This window comes from Vulpes vulpes, chromosome 12 (assembly GCF_048418805.1).
Source record: "Vulpes vulpes isolate BD-2025 chromosome 12, VulVul3, whole genome shotgun sequence".
Lineage (NCBI taxonomy): Eukaryota > Metazoa > Chordata > Mammalia > Carnivora > Canidae > Vulpes > Vulpes vulpes.
The window spans coordinates 48,976,307-48,996,458 of NC_132791.1; the positions used below are offsets into that span (position 1 = coordinate 48,976,307).

At 41.2% G+C, this 20,152-nt stretch overlaps 1 protein-coding gene across 13 annotated transcripts in view; it reads left to right on the top strand.

The window, feature by feature from the left end:
* The window catches only part of KLHL3 (kelch like family member 3), a 271,050-nt gene that overhangs the window by 56,302 nt on the left and 194,596 nt on the right, over positions 1-20,152 (top strand). For 6 of the 13 annotated variants that reach the window (XM_072728520.1, XM_072728519.1, XM_072728531.1 and 3 more), the window contains exon 3: positions 14,532-14,585. The exons of 5 other annotated variants lie outside the window; for them this stretch is intronic. The gene's annotated coding sequence lies outside the window, so the exon portion shown is untranslated. Of the gene's footprint in view, positions 1-14,514; positions 14,586-20,152 lie in introns of all 13 variants that reach the window. 2 more of the 13 variants (XM_072728522.1, XM_072728523.1) reach the window with 1 other exon arrangement.

Genomic DNA, 20,152 nt, shown 5'->3' on the forward strand with positions numbered 1-20,152 from the left:
TAGTGAGAATAAAGAGAAGAAATGAATTTGACGTGAACAAGTTTGTACTCCCTGATAAAAAACTCTTGAAAGATTCATCCAACATTGGTTTTCTGGAAATCTGTCAGTGTTCCTTTCCCATTCCTGCCCCACTCCAAATAAAAGAATAGACAGTAATTTCTTCATGCAGCAACAACTGAATACCTGCTCTGTCCCAGATACTTTGCTAGGAGCATAAGCTCTAAAGATAAACTAGACACAGTCCTTGTCCTCAAGTAGGCCACAGACTGAGAGGGAAGACCAACTCTTAGTTAGAAAAGGGATACATATAAAGTGCCCATTTTATTTGAAATGGGGCCACATTGAAAAAGAATGATCTTGGCTGCAATGGGCTGATCGCCTGAGCTCTGTTTTTAGCCCTTGGGAGCAACCTTAGGATGTGTGGCATACCAGAAGAGCAGCTGCATACTATATTCTGAATATGATGAAAGTGACGCCTCCGTTTTTCCAGACCCACAGCAGAGACTGTTCCTGGGAAGGAGAGCCAAGCTCTTTCCTGGCTTGTGCCATTGGGCACATTGTTCCATAGAATTTTAGAGGGGAAGTTTCAGAAAGAAGACACAGAGAAAGAAGGGATAATAGACTAAACTATAGAGTAATTTAAAAAAGTGTACAGAATTCAACCATTAGTATCTCTTAGATGCAGCAAGATAATAATAATGATAGATGATAATTACTGAGTGCATACTTTGCGCCAGACACCCTGATGAGGGCTTTAACATACATTACCTAATTTAACCCACATTGTAGTCCTAAAACTTTGCTACTACTTTCAATCACCTTTTACAGAAAAGGAAACTGAAGCTTAAAAAGATTAACTTTCCCATATCCCATTGATCCTAAGTGGACATGATGGAAAGTATATTGGGATGGGTTTTATGTTTCATGTTTTAAGAGAGCGCTGAAGCCTAGAGAGAAGAGAGAAGTGAGTAGTTCATAGGTACAGAGCAGAATGATGTCAGAGCCAAATTTAAAATCCCTACCTTGGGGCACCTGGTGGCTTAGTGGTTGAGCATCTGCCTTTGGCTCAGGTCATGATCCCAGGGTCCTGGGATCAAGTTCCGCATCGGGCTCCCTGCAGGGATCCTGCTTCTCCCTCTGCTTATGTCTCTGCCTCTCTCTCTGTGTCTCTAATGAATAAATAAATAAAATCTTTAAAAAAGTCCATACCTAACTTTTAAAACTCTTGAATAATTTTTAAGTTCTTTTATAATAGAAAATTTCAAAAATATGTATCAGTCAGCTTCTACGATTACCTATTTGTGACCCATCTTATTTTATCTTTACCCACCTACCCCCATCATACTAATTTGAAGCAAATATTAAATAAACATCATATTATTTCATCTATAAATATGCCATAATGTTTCTCTAAAAGAGAAAATAATAAAAAATTGTAAACTATTACCACAGCTAAAATTTATAACGATTCTATATTACCATCAACTAGTTTGTCTAGTTTGAATGTAAATTTCTAATTGTTTAAGTGTCCTAATTTTTTTTTAAGTGTCCTAATTTTTTCTTAGAGTTGTTTGAATCAGGATCTGCATAAGGTCCACTCATTACAATACATTGATTTATCTTAAGTCTCTTTTAATCTATAGCTTTCTTTCCATCTTTTAAATTTTCTTGTAATTTGAACTGTTGAAAAACTGGTTGTTTGTCCTACAGAGTTTCCTGCAATTTTGGTTTTATTGATTGTATCATTGTGTTGTTAAGATGTTCTTCTGTCTTCTGCATATCCTATAAATTGGTAGTTATATCTAGAGTCTTGATCAGATTCAAATTTGATATATACTTTTTTGGTAAAACTACTTCACAAATGATGCATCATCAGAAGGCTCTTGATTTCTGATTATCTAATTTATTGTAATGTTAGCAATCACTGATGCTTAATGCATTAATTTATTTAGAGTTGCAGGCCTTCCATGATAGAGTATCAGGAAGAGAATTTACTTCTCACCTTAAATGACTAAAAAAACCCAACAAGAAATATTTTAGACATTGGGCAACAAGGTATCACACAATTGTGATCTCTAAAGGAATGGAAATGACACAATATCTGGGTTCTAATAAAAAGTTACAGGACGTGCAAAGAAATGGGATCATACATTCATAACATGGGTAAGATTCAATTAATAGAAACCAAATCCAGAAATGAGAACATAGAATTAGTAAACAAAGATATTAAAACAGCTATTATAAATTAAGCTTCAGCTCTTAAAGAGGCAGAAGAAAACATGAGCATAACAAGGAGAAAAAAATGAAAGACATAAAAAAGACCCAAACAGTAGAAATTAATATTAGAGATAAGTATGTTGGATGGGATTAATAGATTAGACACAGTAGAAGAACAGATTAGATACTTGAAGGCATAAGAGTAGAAGCTATCTGAAATAAAGCACAGAGAAAAAAGACTGAAGAAAAGCAAAGCAAAAACAATAGAGCATCAGTAAGCTGTGGGACAATATGTAATTGGACCTGGAGAAGAGCAGTGACAGCAGAAAAATATTTAAAGGAATAACGGCACCTTAAAAGGATCTGGAGACCTCTTTTTCTGTTGTGATGAAAGATAAAATTGCTTCTTAGCAGATAAAGAATGGTCTCATCATGAGCAAGCAGAAAGCTCTAATCTACAGACTGACTCTTTTGGAGTACATTATGACCTTATACATGATAGTCTGTATTCCCTTCCTTTTAGAACCTTAATGGAAAAATTGTGATGTTTGTCTTTTATCTTCCTCTTTTTTTTTTTTTTTTTTTGCTAGATGCAGGATACTTTATTGATGGTATGTGACAAGGTAGGGCTCCTCAAGCCCTTCTCCTTCTTCAGGGTGTCTGGATAGAACCAGGAGGTTCTCAGTGTGTTAGGGGATAAATTGGGGCAAGAACTCCCCAGCAGTGGAGGGCTTCTCTCTTCTTCTTGCTCTCACTGGGGCTGGTGGTCCAAGATCCAGCACCTGGTTGCTGTAGTCAAATTCATTATCATACTGGGAAATAAGCTTGACAAAGTAGTCACTGAAAGTAATGTCAGTGGAAGCGTGGGTGTCACTGTTAAAGTTGTAGGAGGCCTGGTCCTCAGTGTAGCTCAGGATCCCTTGAGGGGGTCCTCCAATCCTTGCTTCACCATCTTTGTGATGTCATCGTATGTGGCAGCTTCATCCAGGTGGCAGGTCCAATCCACAACTGACATGACGAGGGTGGGACATGGAGCGCCATGCCAGTGAGCTTCCCATTCAGTTCAGAGATGACCTTCACTCCAGCCTTGGCAGCACCATTAGAAGCAGGAATGATGTTCTGGGCAACCCCTTGGACATCACACCACAGCTTCCTGGAGGGACCATCCACAGTCTTATGGGTGACATTGATGGCTCGGACTGGGGTCATGGGTTCCTTTATGATGCCAGAGTTGTCATGGATGACCTTGGTCAGAGGCGCCAAGCAGTTGGTGGTGCAGGAGGCATTGCTGATGATCTTGAGAGAGTTGTCATACTTCTTATGGTTCATGCCCATCACAAATAGGCGGGCATCAGCAGAAGGGACAGAGATGGTAACCCTCTTAGCCCCACCCTTCAGTTGAGCCTCAGTGTCCTCCATGGTGGTGAAGATACCAGTGGGCTCCAAAACATACTCAGCACTAGAACCACTCCATTTGATGTTGGTGGGATCTTGCCCCTGGAAGATAGAGATGGGTTTTCCACTGATGACAAGTTTCCTTTCTCAGCCTTGACTGTGCTGTTGATTTGCTGTGGGTGGAATCATACTGGAAGATGCAGACCATGTAGTTGATGGCAACGAAGGGGTCATTGATGGTGACAATACCCACTTTGCCAGAATTAAAACTAGCCTTGGTGATAGGCTCCCAGTACAATCAAATTCCTTTACACCAACCTTCACCATTGTGTCTTAGGGATGTGCCTGGCACTGTATCAGAAGATGTGGCCATTTAATGAGAAGGAGCAGAGAGCCTCTCTTATCTATTTTTTTTTAAGTTTGTTTATTTGATAGAGTGCACAAGCAGGGGATAGTGGCAGAAGGAGAGGGAGGAGCAGGCTCCCCACTGAGCAGGAAGTCTGATACAGGGCTTGATTCCAGGACCCTGAGTTCATGCTCTGAGCATGAGCCAAAGGCAGATGCCTAACCAACTGAGCTACCCAGGTGACTCCTCTCTTACCTACTCCTAAAATGATTCCTTTCAATTCCCCACTGAATACTCCCGAAGTGTCCCTGGCTACCCAAAGAAGTCCTACAACCATTTCCTGAGCTGCTACCTGGGTACCAGGATCCTTTCATTTATCCCTGCTTCCCTTTCCAGCCTCCCTTAATGAAATTTTGACCCACTTTGATCTGGTCGGTTCATATTAAAGGTTAATCCTTGATAATCAATCCTAGTGAGTTCCAGTGATTTCATGTACAACATTAATAAGTTAGTATCACATTCAAAAGGCCATCCAAAGGTACACTTTAATTCCTATTTATTGATTTAAAGTTAAGCTCAAATACATTTTTTATTCAACAGTAATTTCATATACTGAGTCATATACTGTGTTAGGTGCTAGGGCAGAATGAGTAAGATCTAGTTTCTGTCCTCTGGAGTCTCTCAGACCTGAAAGGCGGACTTACAAACAGATACAAAGTGATATCACATAAATAAAGTAAAGGAGATGTCAACAGAAGTTCTGAGTACTCGCTAGGAAACAGCTGGCATACCTGTGGCATTTAAGAGATTTTGTGATGACTCTAAAGGAGAAATAGGAATAAAACTGAGAAGGTGAAGGGAACAATATTGGTGGCTGTTTATTAAGTCTTTATGTGTCAGGCGCAAAGCCAGGTGCTTTATATACATTTGTATCACTTGGCTATCACAAAAACCTATTTTTTTTTTAAAGAAAGACTTATTTATTTGAGGGGGAGAGGGGCAGATGGAGATTAATCTTCAAGCAGACTCCCCAGTGGGTGTGGAGCTGGACCTCGGGCTTGATTCCAGGACCCATGAGATCATGACCTGAGCTGAAACCAAGTGTTGGATACTTAACTGACTGAACCACCAGTGTGCTCCTCAAACATTTAATATTTACATCTCACAGAATTTTTAATTATGTTCTTTCCTTATTTCCCTCTTTTTGCCACGAGGCAACAAGGTCTTAATCAAAAGGGTACTGTGAGGGGATCCCTGGGTGGCACAGTGGTTTAGCGCCTGCCTTTGGCCCAGGGCGCGATCCTGGAGACCCGGGATTGAATCCCATGTCGGACTCCCGGTGCATGGAGCCTGCTTCTCCCTCTGCCTATGTCTCTGCCTCTCTCTCTCTCACTGTGTGCCTATCATAAATAAATATTTTAAAAAAAGGGTACTGTGACAAAGTACCCTTTTCATTTAGTGAAAGTGCTCTACTCAGTGAATGAATGAACAAGTGAAGCTAAAGTAATGGTGGGCAGTTTAGGTACTGGGCTTTACTATTCTCTATCAAAGAAGTTATGGTTGCTTTGGAAAAATTGGAAAGTCTCAGATTAATTTGAGGCCATACCTATATGCCAGTTGATAAGTCCTACAGCCCCAGCTTTGCCCTTCACGTTTCAGTGGTCATGACACCATAATAGGACAAGTCAATTGGGCTTCCACAAGAAAATTTAAAGTGAGCCACCAATATTATGAACTCTAACACAGGACAGAGCAGCACTCCCATTAGTTCTTGTGTATTTCTGGGTGCTGTGGCTCCCCTCACTAGGATCCATTTGGTATTCAGCATTTAGCTATAAATAAGTCTCAAGCCCCTATGGATGCTCTGGGCTGGGCAGCGGAGGGAGGCAGAGCAGCTGGAGAGGCCTAGAGATGTTAACCAAGAATGTGCTAACTAGGAAGGAAGGCAAGAATCCAGGCTTATTTGGATGCCCTTTTCTCTAGACCTACAGCCTAATTATGGTCTTTGGCCAGTTTTGTCTGTGGAAGAAATTGAGTGTTCCTCTTCGTAAGCCTTACCCTCTCAAATTCTGAGCCCCATAAAGAATGTACCTAAACCTGTGTGATCCCTACCCTGCACAATGAGGTCAACAAATGGCCTGATTTAGAGTCAGGAGGTGTGGGTTCAAATTCTGACTACCATTTAGTAACTGACTTTAGGCGAGGGACAGTCTCTAACATTGTAAGATGGAGCTCTACTTCCTTCCCGCTGTTCCACATGGTTGTTGAGAGGATGAAATGAAATAATAGGGTTGGAAGTGTTTCCGTGAGTTATGAAGCTCTGTGTAAGAGGGGAGCAGGATGTGGTTTCCTGAGGGGCATTTAGACTGGGGGGCCCAGATTAAGTAAACCCTTATTTCTAAACTGCCCAGTGGGCCACAAGGGGGCAGCAGGATCCCATCTTTGCTCCTGTCTTTAAGGGGGAAAAATAGGAAAGGGTTTGGATACTGCTTTGCTCTGCTCTGCAAAGGTGAAGAGGATTTATTCCTTTACCACTGCCTACATTTCTCACTCCACAGAATCCTTCAACTCCACATAAAATAATTTCTCAAAGGACTCACATTCTTAAATCTGAATCCCGGGGCGCTTTCCCCACTGTGTAAATTAATCCAGCCCTAGCAGGTTTTGGTTAATGGTTGTAAATCTGTTCTGAGCTTTGGAGTTTCATACAATTCTTGCCCTCCTGGTATTTGACTGCTATAGACTCCAAGCTCACTTTTGTTTTCTTCCTTGAATCGGAGCTCTAGTGGCCCTGGAAAACCAGGCAATCCAACTTCTCATCACAGAAGAGGAAACTGAGGCACAGGGAAGGGAAATAATTTGTTCATGGTTAAACAGTTCATTTGAGAGTTGGATTTTTTTTTTTAGGATTTTATTTATTTATTTGACAGAGCAAGCAAGCACAAGGAGGAGACTCCCTAGTGGGCAGGGAGCCAGATGTAGGCTCCATCCCAATACCCTTGGATGAGACCTGAGCTGAAGGCAGACACTTAGCGACTGAGCTACCCAGTTGTCCCAAGAATTAGGACTTCAATCCAGCTTTCTTTCTGTGGATTCAGTCCCTTTGCAAATGTGAATATTTTCAAGGTGTTTTGGGAGGCTTGAAGCAGCTTTGTTTCTCCCACTGGTGAGAATTGGTGAGAATTTCAGGGCTTTTTGAGGCAGAGGGAAACAGGAGACCTTGCTAGCATCCACTCAAAACATCTTTTGAAGCAGCTCTCCCAGATGCACCTCATTAGGCATCTGAAAGGCATTAGAAACTCCCAGGGCTGCACTCTAGGACTGCAGCAGATAATGTCTCAGGAGAGGAGAAGAATCCACTTGAAGGACACATTTCATTCTATGGGCTTTTTTTATTAGGGTTGCCTTCCCAATTATATCCTCTGAGGCAATGATCAAATGAGACTATTCTCAGTTTACCACAGCTTATGGCTAGAGAAGGCAGGAATGAGGGGAGCCAGTCTTAAACATTTGCTGTCTTGTGCAGGGCATTCTCTGTACAGGTGAATCTTTATAAAGGTGGCAGAGTAGAAGAATAAAATAATGTGACTTGATGGTTTGACAGACACTGGTTTAAAGCCTCACCTAGTTACTTACCTTTATAGGTAATTATTGTAAGTCTCAGTTTTCTTATCTATAAAATGGGCACAATGATATCTACCTTAATAGCTATATAACCTTGGACAGATTTTTTAGACTTTGTGTACCTTGATTATATTGTCCGGTAAAAAGAAGCTCTCTTTCACAGGTTGTAAAATGTTTGTTTTTTTTTTTTTCCCCCACAGGTTGTATAATGATCAATAAATTCTTTTTTTTTTTTTTTAATTTTAAATTTTTTATTTATTTATGATAGTCACAGAGAGAGAGAGAGAGGCAGAGACACAGGCGGAGGGAGAAGCAGGCTCCATGCACCGGGAGCCTGATGTGGGATTCGATCCCGGGTCTCCAGGATCGCGCCCTGGGCCAAAGGCAGGCGCCAAACCGCTGCGCCACCCAGGGATCCCATGATCAATAAATTCTTATCTAGAACCATGTATGACACAGAGTAAGCAGTTGGGAAGTAGTAGCTATTGTTATTATTCTTACTACCACCATACAGGGTTGTGAGTCTTTTTTTTTTTAAGATTTTATTTATTTATTCACACACACAGAGAGAGAGAGAGAGAGGCAGAGACACAGGCAGAGGGAGAAACAGGCTCCATGAAGGGAGCCCAACATGGGACTCTATCCGGGTCTCCAGGATCACACCCTGGGCTGAAGGTGGCGCTAAACCGCTGTGCCACCGGGGCTGCCTGGTTGTTGTGAGTCTTATTTTTTATTTTTATTTTTTGTGAGTCTTAAATGAGCCAGTGTATGTAATGTTTTTAAGGAGAATAAGCACTCATTAAAATGCTAATTATTTTTATGTAATAACTGCAGTCATGTGAATAGTATTCACAGTAAATGAACCTGCTTACTTATAATCTAGGTAAAAGAGCATTATTTTTTCACTTGTTTTATGTTTATTCTTATTATTTTTATTACTTTTTAATGATTTTATTTATTCATGAGAGACAGAGAGAGAGAGGCAGAGACAGGCAAAGGGAGAAGCAGGCTCTCTGTAGGAAGCCTGATGTGGGACTCGATCCCAGGATCCTGGGATCACACCCTGAGCTGAAGGCAGACACTCAACCACTGAGCCACCCTGGTGCCCCCTCTTGCTCTTTTATTTAAGGATAATTCTTGGCTTTTTGAATTACAGATTCATCTTCTTTTGAGTAATCTAAAGGCAACAACAGTGATTAGCATTTTTGTACCCTCCCCTTGTGCCAGACCCAGCACTTTTATGTACATACATTGTCTCAGAAGGGTTCAATAACTTGTGTATGTCTACACAGCTAGCAACTGATAGAACTGGGATTTGAACCCAGGCAGTCCTATTCTGAAGTATCCTTTCTTGACTATTTCTTGCTATTCTGTCTGCCTTAAAAAATGTTGACCATGAGGGAATTCCATTTCTTAGCATTGGAATTCTAATATCCCAGAGCCAAAAGATACTGAATTCCTCATGGATTTACAGTGTCCATCAGGAGTAGTAAAAATGTTTATGACCTTTGACCTGACAGGTCCACTTTTAGGAATTTGTCTGAGGCAATCTAAACATCTAACTACAGAAATGATTAGTAAAAATATTGTATATCTACTTAATGAATTATGCATTTTTTTGTAATTGTAAATAGTGATACTATTTGGAATTTTATTTTATTTGATTTTTTTTGGAAAAAACATTCAGGCTGTTTTTCTCCAGGGCCTTCTTTTCTTTTTTCTTTCCTTTCCTTTCCTTTCTTCCTTTCCTTTTTCCTTTTTCCTTTTTCCTTTTTCCTTTTTCCTTTCCTTTTTCCTTTCCTTTTTCCTTTCCTTTCCTTTCCTTTCCTTTCCTTTCTTTTCCTTTCCTTTCCTTTCCTTTCCTTTCCTTTCCTTTCCTTTCCTTTCCTTTCCTTTCCTTTCCTTCTCTTCTCTTCTCTTCTCTTCTCTTCTCTTCTCTTCTCTTCTCTTTTCTTTTTTAAAATTTTTATTATTAAGTAATCTCTATATCCAAAGTGGGATTGAACTCATAACCCCAAGATTAAGAGTTACAAGCCTTACTGACTGAGCCAGTCAGGTCCCTCCACGGCTCCCTTTTTACCAGTATGGTTTTTCTTGGTCAACTAATATGTATGACTTTGTTGTGTGAATCTTTTTGATGAGCTTGCAAAGAGGTTTTCTAAGACTGAAAAGCCCTCAACCTATTTTGTTCTAGATTCTGAAGTAGGTGACATGGGCTCCCACTTTCTACGAGATCAGTCTGGGTTGTGGTTACAGTTGGGTTCCATATTGTGGAGCTAAGTTCACTGAAGGCCATTGACTGTGGTCAGTCCTTCTTCTTGGTCTACAAAGGTAGAGGGGACAGAGTGTGGTGCCTGGTCCAGGCTGACAGAGCAAGTGGAGAGCTAGTACCCACTTTGATGGGTAGCCTCAAGCCATAAATCCTTACGTCCCACACAGACACACCTGCAAGCCTGGGTGGGACCCAGAGATACTCCTCTTCTCCCGTCCTATTGACAGTGACTGTCAGCTGCGGTTTAACTAAGGCCAGAACACTTTGAAGTGGCTTCTCCGTGTGGCTTGAGCTTCCTCACAACTGCGTGGAAGGATTTCCAGGACAAATGTCCTATGCTCTTGGAGGAGCTGGGACCCCCTGCCGGGTGCTGTTTTGAAGACGTCTGATGAAGCCACCTGAAGCGGCTCAGGATAAGTCAGGAAGGCTTTGGGAAGGCCTTGTGTTCAGGCTGAAAATGATCTACCTCCTTCTTTCTCTGTTCTGCAAGATTTTTGGAATACTTTCCCAAGTGTGGACTGCATAGGAAGCCATTGTTCCCAGCTGCCCTTACATCCAGGAGATGGCCTTGTTTCAGGACCCTGTCCCATTGCATCAGATAAGACCTGCAGAGTGTGGAAACATAGCTATCATTCTGCTGATCAGGAAACTGAGCTGGAAAGGGGCTGTCATATATTCCATGAAGGTCCAACTGTGCACTTTGTGCTTGGATGTGGTTAGAAAAGCAGCAGAGAGGTTTTTCTCAGAGTTGTTATGTTGATTATTCACGATAATGCACTTAAAAACAATTCACGCAATAACTGGCTTGTGCGCTGGTTAACAGTGTCAGTTGCAGTAGGTAGGCAGGCCTTCCTGTGATGATGTGAGATGGTAAGATGCCTGTGTAATCCTGTTTGGAAATGTGTAAGAAACAGATGCTGTATGTAACTCATGAGAAGATAAATAAATAATACATATTTTCTTGTTTTTTCTTGGTTACTAATCTTTAATTTCTTCTTTCTGGGAAGATTCATAAGACAAAGGGATTCTCAATCCTGTTATATGTCATGATGTCATGACTTGAGGAATTTGGGTAATTTCTGAACGTTAATTTTCTCTAGCTGATAGAAAGTCTCTTGGTAATCTTATCTTTAGTCATCAAGTAGATTTGGCCCTGTGCTGGTCACTTATCACTCAGCGAGAGTCAAGAGATGTAAAGACCTGAGTCTGTGGGTGAGGTGCTCACAGTTTTGTTGGGGACAGGCTGGCAACCTGGAGTCACAGCACTTTGTGTAGAAATGGAGAAGGGGTGGGCAGCGGGAATAGATGCCTTTGTGTACATGTGCTGAGTGGTCCCAGGGACTGGAGACGCAGTGTGAGTCAGAGCTGCCAAGGAAAGGCCCTTCGGGGAAGGGGAGTCTGGGGCTAGACCTTGAAGGCAATGGTGGATCAGAACTGGTTGCTTTCCAGACCAGAGGAAGAGATGATGGGCAAAAGCCCAGAGACTGCAGTGACCATATGTTGTGGACAGAATTAATGACTGTCTTAACTGGAGTGGAAGGGCTACCATGGGAAAGTCAAGGGGTGAGCTTTCCTTTCTTTTTTTAAAAAATACAAGATCAGTAAACACACATAGTGCAGGTTATTAAAAACACATATTTGCTGATCATCTTGTTTTGGCTTTCTGGCCCAGACTGAAGGATAGTGAATTTTATTTTCAGTTATCTTTTTCTTGAACATTTTTATGATTGTATGATTACAGTGGGGCTATGCCAAGAAAGTAAGAGGACAAAAGGAATTACAGGATAGAAAGAAGCTTTTTCATTATGTTAGGAAGAAGATGTAAGGAAATGCTTTTTTCAGTTAATTGGTGCTTCTGTGAGCACCAGAGTGGGAGTCACTTGGAACAAACATACTCATGCGTAGAGTCAACACTTAAGGACCAATTAGCAAACCTGTCATCCCTAGAATTTTAGAAAATGAAAAATGATAGAACGATAGATAGTGATAGAGTGATAATCATTTTCACTTAGAAAATGGAGAATGATAATCAGAAGGTGTTGAAAAGCCCTTCATGGTCCCTTGTGTAGGCTGTAAGCTGACCTGTCTGAATCAAGATACCTATAACTTCAGATCCTTTGTGGTAGACACTTCTGGTGTTCACTCATACTGGTTTTCTTCTTCTTCTTGGCATACTACTACAGGGTTATATTTTCCCATCTCTTGCATTTAGGAAGGTACATAGAGATATTTCTGGCCAGTGAGCTGTGAGCAGTAGTGTGTATGTCACGTTCAGGCCAAAGCATTTAACTGCTGGTGTGAGACTCCTCAGCTCCTCCTATCCTTGCCTTAGTAACTAAAAGTATATTCCAGATTGTATAACTATAAGATGGCAGAGGTCCCTGAGTAATTATGTATAGTAGAACCCCCACTCCCAATCCCAGGCCCAGTCCTGAGAGATTAAGTGGTGTTTATTACCATAATATGTACTAGCCTATCCTGACAAAATAACCATGCCTGTTCATTTCTCCTGTTATTCTTCTCTCCATTCTTGGGACTTAGAAGATGCATGTATTCATCCCTAGGGAGTGGGGTGAGTGAGTTGTACAGGTTGGGAGGGAGGGAAGAAGAAGAGGGTGGATTTAGCTGGCAATTATAATTACAGAATTGCTTCTGGTGTATGTCATGAGGGCAGAAGGAGGAAGAAGGGATACTGGGAGAGCTGTTGTTTGTTCACCATCTCTGCAGGTATTATGGTCTGTTTTGGGAGAATCATGAGCCACAAAAGCTATCTGCACAGATTTACCCATGTTTACCTCTTGGCCTACCTGTAGAGGCCTTCCCTTGAGAAGGCTTGAGTGTGACCAAGCAGAAAGGAAACTGTTGTGGAAAGCTTGACAGTTAAATCCACGGTCAGCTTTCAAGGGTGAAGTTTCAAGGGCTCTGACACTGATTGTTCATAGAATTTCTTTGAAGACTCACTATGTAGGAAGAAGTCAGCTCCTGCAGCTTCATTTCCAATGAAGCCTCTATGTGAATTTGAGAATCCTCAACCATTTAATCACTGTCAGTTCAGTTACAGAAATACATATTGTTTTAATGCAATGTATTTCAAAATACTTCTTACCAGCTTTCTCATTTAATTCTGCCACTGACTAGCTTTGTGGCAGGTAGCACGTCACTTTCCCCTTGAGCCTCAATCCTCTCAGTAAACTGTTCTAGCCCTGACATTCTAAAGTTCTGAGAGGGGAGAAAAGGAACACTCCCAATTTGTGGGTTGAAGATTTTAGGGTGAGAGAGGGTAGAGTTAATTCTGATCCGAGTGTAATCCTTGCAGAGGCTGTTCTTGTTCCCTCCCCTGTAGGATGGGGACAGTGCACTGTGCATGTAAAATGCTTGCTTTATTTATTTGTTTGTTTGTTTGTTTATTGTTATTTTTTGTAAAACACTTTAAAGCTTCCTTCCCGGAGACTGCCATTATTGAGGTCAATAACCTGCTTTTGTTTGTCTCTGCCTCTCATGTACCCGGCATAGTTCTTGCTGCAGGGTAGATGCTTAGTAATGTTTGCTGATTTGAATTGGAATATATACTTTGTGTTTCTTAAAAAGAATTTTTTGTTTTTTTACAGAGGTACCTGGGTGGTGCAGTTGGTTAAGTACCTGACCCTTGGTTTCAGGTTTAGGCTGTGATCCAGGGGTCTTGAGATCAAGCCCCCATGTCGCGTATTGAGATCAAGTCTGGTTAAGATTTATTCTCCCTCCCCTTCTGCCCCTCTTCCCTGTGTGCTCTTCCAAATAAATAAATGCATAAATGAATCTTAATTTTTTTTACAGCTTTATCATGGTATATTGATGTACAATAACCTGCACATTTTACTTATTTTTTATTTTTTAAAATTTTTTTAAAAAGATTTTATTTATTTATTAATGAGAGAGAGAGAGAGAGAGAGAGAGAGAGAGAGAGGCAGAGACACAGGCAGAGGGAGAAGCAGGCTCCACGCAAGGAGCCCGACGTGGGACCCAATCCCAGGTCTCCAGGATCAGGCCCCGGGCTGAAGGCAACGCTAAACCGCTGAGCCACTGGGGCTGCCCTAACCTGCACATTTTAAAGTGCATAATTTGACAAGTTTTGACATATGTATATACTTATGAAGCCATTTCCACAAACAAGATATTTAAGATATCCATTACTTCCAGAACTTTTCTCACGTCCCTATGTAATACCTCTCTTATATCCTCTCACTCCTGTCATCAGACAACCACAGATTTGCTTTCTGTTACTGGAGATTAATTTGCATCCTCTAGAATTCTGTATAAGTGACATACGCAGTATATGCTTCATTTTCTCTGGAGGGGTTGTCTGGCTTCTTTCACTCAGCGTAATTATTTTGAGAGTCTCCATATTGTAGTTTGTATCAATAGCTCATTCTGTTTTCTTCCTGAGTAGTGTTCCGTTATATAAATATAGCATGGTTTATTTATTTATTCACCTGCTGCTGGACCTTGGATTGCTCTGGTTTTTGGCTACTACACCTAAAGCGGTTAGGAATATTCATGTATAAGTCTTTGTATGGGCATATGGTTTTATTTCTAGCAGGTGAACACCTGGGAGTGAAGTTAACTGGATCAAATGGTAGGTGTCTGCTTAATTTGTAAGAACATGTCAGACTGTTTTGTAAAGTAATTGTGTCATTTCAGATCCCATCAGCATCTTATGAAGACTCATTCCCTATATAACTTCACCAGCTCTTGGTATGTGTCAATCCTTTTTGATTTTAGCCATTCTAATAAGATATGTAGCAGTTAATCTCGTGTGGTTTTATTTATATTCCCCTAATGATGAGTGAGCCTGAGCATCTTTTCATGTGCTTATTTGCCGTCTGTATGTCTTTTTAGGTGAAATGTCTTTCAGTTATTTGCCCATTTGAAAAATAGGATTTTTTTGTTATTGAGTTTTGAGAGTTTTTTTAAAATATATTTTGGACACAAGTCCTATATCAGATCTATGCTTTGCAAAGATTTTGTCCCTATTTGGTCTGTCATTTCATTCTCTTATCATTGTCTTTCAAGAGCAGACGTTTTAAATTTTGATGAAGTCCATTTTATCAGTTACCTCTTTAAAGCACTGTATAGGGTGCCTGGGTGGCCCAGTTAGTTAAGCATCTGGCTTTGGCTCAGGTTATGATCCCAGGGTCCTGGGACCAAGCCCCAAGTCAGGCTCTCTGCTCAGCAGGGAGGCTGCTTCTCCCCCTGCCTGCTGGTCCCCCTGTTTGTGTTTTCTCCCTCTCTCTGTCAAGTAAATAAATAAAATCTTTTTTTTTTTTTTTTTTTTTTTTTTTTTTTTAAGGACTATACTTTTGGTGTTGTATCTGAGAAATCTTTGTGTAAGGACACCTGGGTGGCTCCATCGGTTAAGTGTCTGACTCTTGATTTCAGCTCAGGTCATGATCTCAGGGTTGTAAGATTGAGCCCTGCATCAGGCTCTGTGCTGGATGTGGAGTCTGCTTAAGACTCTCTCATCCCTCTGCCCCAACCCCCTTCTAAGTTTTTTTTTTTTAATGAGAATTTTGTGTTACCTAAGGTCAAAGTGTTTTTTTGCCCTGCGTTTTCCTCTACAAATTTTATAACCATTTTTTCTCACTTATGGCACTTTATTATGCTTCATAGTGCATTTTCAAGCATGGTTTTTTTTTAAGTTTTATGACTTTAAATTTTACATTTAAGTTTGTGATCCATTTGAGTTTTTATATTGTATGAAGTATAAATGAAAACTCTTTCTTTTTTCATAAGGATATCCAGGTGTTCCAGTTATTTGTTAAAGAATACTTTATATGTAATTTTTGAGATTTAAAAAAAATCTCTGTTATCCCAGATCATTCCATTTTATAGGTAAGAAAATAGGCTTGCAGGAGTGAACTGACTTGTGCAAGGCCACATAGCTCATGTTTGTTAGATCCTGGCCTAGAACTTATGTCTTTTAATCCCCAGTCCATTAGTTTGTTCACTGTGCTGTCATTTTGTTTTACTCTTTCACGTACCTTGTTCTTGAGTATTATCTTTCTGCCTAGTTTCTAGAAGGGAGAACTGAGGCCTGAGGGAGGACCATAACTTTAGATACCATACTATGAGGGCTCTCACCTCTTGAACCTCATCCTCTATGATTCTCCCCTCAATACCACTGCTTCAGTGCCCCTGCTATTCCTTGAATCCACCAGCCTCAGTCCTGCTTCCAGGCCCTTGAGCATGCCATACCTTCTCCCTAGACTCTCTTCTCTTGGCTCTTCTCATGTCTTGCTTCCTTACCTCCTTCAGGTCTTGGCTCAAGTGTCACCTCTGGGAAACTCGCCTGAACCACACATTTAAAATTGCAAGCCCGGGATCCCTGGGTGGCACAGCGGTTTAGCGCCTGCCTTTGGCCCAGGGCACGATCCTGGAGACCCGGGATCGAATCCCACGTTGGGCTCCCGGTGCATGGAACCTGCTTCTCCCTCTGCCTGTGTCTCTGCCTCTCTCTCTCTCTCTCTCTCTCTCTCTCTCTGACTATCATAAATTAAAAAAAAAAAAATTGCAAGCCCTTCCTCCAATCATCCACATCTCCCTTCCCCACAGTATTTTTTAGTCAGGTTGTGAAGCCAGGTCCCATGGGGTGACAAGAGATTGTCAGAACGATACCAAGGCTGTGGCTGAGTGAAGCTGGAGAGTATTTTTCTATGTGACCAGGATTGAGGAAGCATGTTGAATGCAATTTGAAATCATCTGATGTTTTTCTCCTATCTTCTTTTGGAACTTAGAGTTTTCCATAGATTTTTTTTAAAGGTTTATTTATTTATTCATGAGAGACAGAGAGAGAGGCGCAGAGACACAGGCAGAGGGAGAAGCAGGCTCCATGCAGGGCGCCCGACATGGGACTCGATCCCGGGTCTCCAGGATCAGGCCTTGGGCTGAAGGCGGCGCTAAAGCGCTGAGCCACCCCGGCTGCCCCTCCATAGAATTTTTTTTTTTTAAGATTTTATTTATTCATGGGAGACACACACACAGAGGGAGAGAGAGAGAGAGAGAGAGAGAGAGAGAGAGAGAGAGAGAGAGAGAGGCAGAGACACAGGCAGAGGGAGAAGCAGGCTCCATGCAGGGAGCCCGACGTGGGACTCCATCCCAGGTCTCCAGGATCAGGCCCTGGGCTGAAGGCAGTGCTAAACCACTGAGCCACCTGGGCTGCCCAAGTTTTCCACAGATCTTTAGCCTAACTCTGATCTATGGGCTGGATCTGATGCATGTCAATTTATTTTTAGTTTTTTAGAAATTTATTTGAGAGAGAGAGAGAAAACAAGAAAGCAAGAGAGCATGAGTTAAGGGGAGGACCAGAGGGGAGAGGGAGAAGCAGATTTTCTGTTGAGCAAGGAGCCTGATGTGGGGCTCAGTCATCCCAGGACTCTGGAATCATGACCTGAGCTGAAGGCAGATGCTTAACTGACTGAGCCACCTGGGTGCCCCTGATGCATGTAAATTTATAGATGAGCAATCTCTTCAGGCCTTATATCAGTGTCAGAGATTTTAGTATTGCTGCAATTTCTTCAGTCCCTTCTAGAACCAGCCACTGTACATACCTTATTTTTATTTCTCATGACAGTCCTGCAGGGCAGGGATTACTTTCTCTCTTATGTATAGAACTTTAGAGCCAGAGATGTTAACAAAGCTTGCCTCTGTTCACACAGCTGGTGTCTGGTAAGGCCAAGCTTCAAACCCAAAGCTGGATGGCTCAAAACCTGAACTTTTCCTACTATGCTTGGGTAATGTGTTTCCTTTTCCTGCCCATCTCTCCCCACCTACAGGCAATATTGTGAGGTAACTACTGGAACATGAGAGTAAAGAGGGTGTGGTGTTCCAGTGTTACCAGAAGTCCGTAGATGGCAGAACTGAGGCACAGAGGGCTTAACATGCTTAGGGCTTCAAAATAAGTCCATGGAAGAATTGAGATGAAAGTCCCAGGACTTCTGCCTTCCAGGGACATTGTTTTATAATCCATGTTGCACCAAGACCAGAGGCAATTTTATTATAGATAGGTCTGAATGTATGAGCAAGTGGATGCTTCTTGTGGCCTCTCAGAGGGATGAGTAAACATTGGAGATCTGGGAGCTCTTTCCCCTCTGTTGTACTGTAGAGGAATTGAGGTTCCTCCACCTAGTGCTGTAGGTCTAGTTCCACTGAATTATTGACTTGTAAGATATATCCCAGATTAATTCTACCAAGCTAGATGCCTGGCATTTTTGTTAGGCTCCAAAATTCTATATAATACCTATTTCTGAGAGCTCCTGGTTGAAACTCTTCTAGGAGCAACTCTGAAATCTTGGTTTTGTACTTCTTTTCTCATTACCTTGTAATTAGACAGGTGGTGTGTTCTTTAGAAGATATAGGGGAAAGGAGGCTTTGTCTGAAATTGTTTAGGAAGTGTTTCATGGTCATAGACATTATTTAGCCCGTATGTATCTTTCTCTAGGAGCCTGTGATGCTACTGCCTTCATCAGTTTGGGATGCCTGAGAACATACTTATTCTGCATAGTAAAGTGAATGGATACCATTTGGACACCCATTCCCATGGAAGATTTGCACCTGAACAGAGAGTGGCAGGGCCTAATGATCTAGCAGACAGAGCTGATGGTCAGTGCTAGTCAGGGGTGCTGGGTTCAGCTACAGCTTTGCAGATTTCCCAATTTGTATAGTGTTAGTCAGTGATCAGGTGCCTCCTGGGTTTCCCAGGGGAGCTAGGGAACTAGATTCTGATGAAAAGGCATAGTTGCACTCTTCCCCTTTCTAAATAGTTCACGGTGTTGTAATTGCCTGGCAACTTACAGTCCCCACCTCAAACAGTGCATTCCTCCAAAGCAAGGATTTAGTCTTCCTGTTCTTTTCATCTCCAGTGTCTAGCAGAGAACTTGGCAGGTACTTAGTAAATGATAATTGAACGATGAATGAAGGAGAATGGGATTTTAAATTAGATAGATGAGGATTTACCACCGTGTAACTTTAGGCAACTTGCTTAACGAACACTTGTCATTTGTAAACTGGAGTAACATTATCTACCTACAGGAATGTTTTTAGGATTAAGTGAGTTAACGAGTGGAGGAACAGGATGAGTGACAGATGGCCCTTTGGACTCTGTGATTCAGTAACACAGCTTAGAACACAGAATCACGAAACAGTTAAGGGCATAACCAGCCTCATCTCTCCCTGGCTAAATCCTAGTCACCTTTAGATTTCATTTTAAAAATTATTTCTCCCAGGAAGTTTCCTTTATCTTCTTTCTGTCCCCTTTCTCTCCAGATGACATTAATTTCTTCTGCTAAATGTTTTCGTAATATTATACTTTTCTTCTATTATAGCACTTGCCACGATTTACTTTTTAAAAAAGTATCTCAGTATTACCTAGCCATCAAAAAAGAAAGAAATCTTGCCATTTGAACACATGGATAGAACTAGAGGGTATTGGGACGCCTGGGTGGCTGCGTGATCCTGGAGTTCTGGGATCGAATCCCACATCAGGCTCCCTGCATGGAGCCTGCTTTTCCCTCTGCCTGTGTCTCTGCCTTTCTCTCTCTCTCTCTTTCTATCTCTCTCATGAATAAATAAATAAAATCTTTTTTTTTTAAAAAAAGAACTAGAGGGTATTATGCTAAGTGAAAATAAGTCCATCAGAGAAAGACAAATACCATATGATTTCACTCATATGTGGACTTCTAAGAAACAAAACAAATGAACATAGGGAAAGGGAAGGGGAACAGAGAGGGAGGTGAACCATAGAGACTCTTAACTATAGGAAACAAGCTGCGGGTTTCTGGAGAAGAGGTAAGTTGGGGAATGGGATGATTGGGTGATGGGCATTAAGGAGGACACTTGGTATAATGAATACTGGGTATTATATGCAACTGCTGAATCATGAAATTCTACCATTGGAACTAGTAATTCGCTCTATGTTAACTAGCTTGAGTTTAAATTAAAAAAATTTTTTTATAAGTATTACCTCTAAAAAAAAAAAAAAAAAAAAAAAGTATTACCTCTGATAATAGGCAACTGCTGAATCATGAAATTCTACCATTGGAACTAGTAATTCACTCTATGTTAACTAACTTGAATTTAAATTAAAAAAAATTTTTTTTAAAGTATTACCTCTGATAGATTGCCCTGAAGGCAGGGATTACCCTTATGTCAGTCTTACTCATTATCATATTTACTGAGATAGTAGATGCTTGTTAAATGTTTATTGAATGAGTGATGCATTTTACAGATGAGGAAACTGAAGCTTAGGAAGGATAAGTGATTTGTCC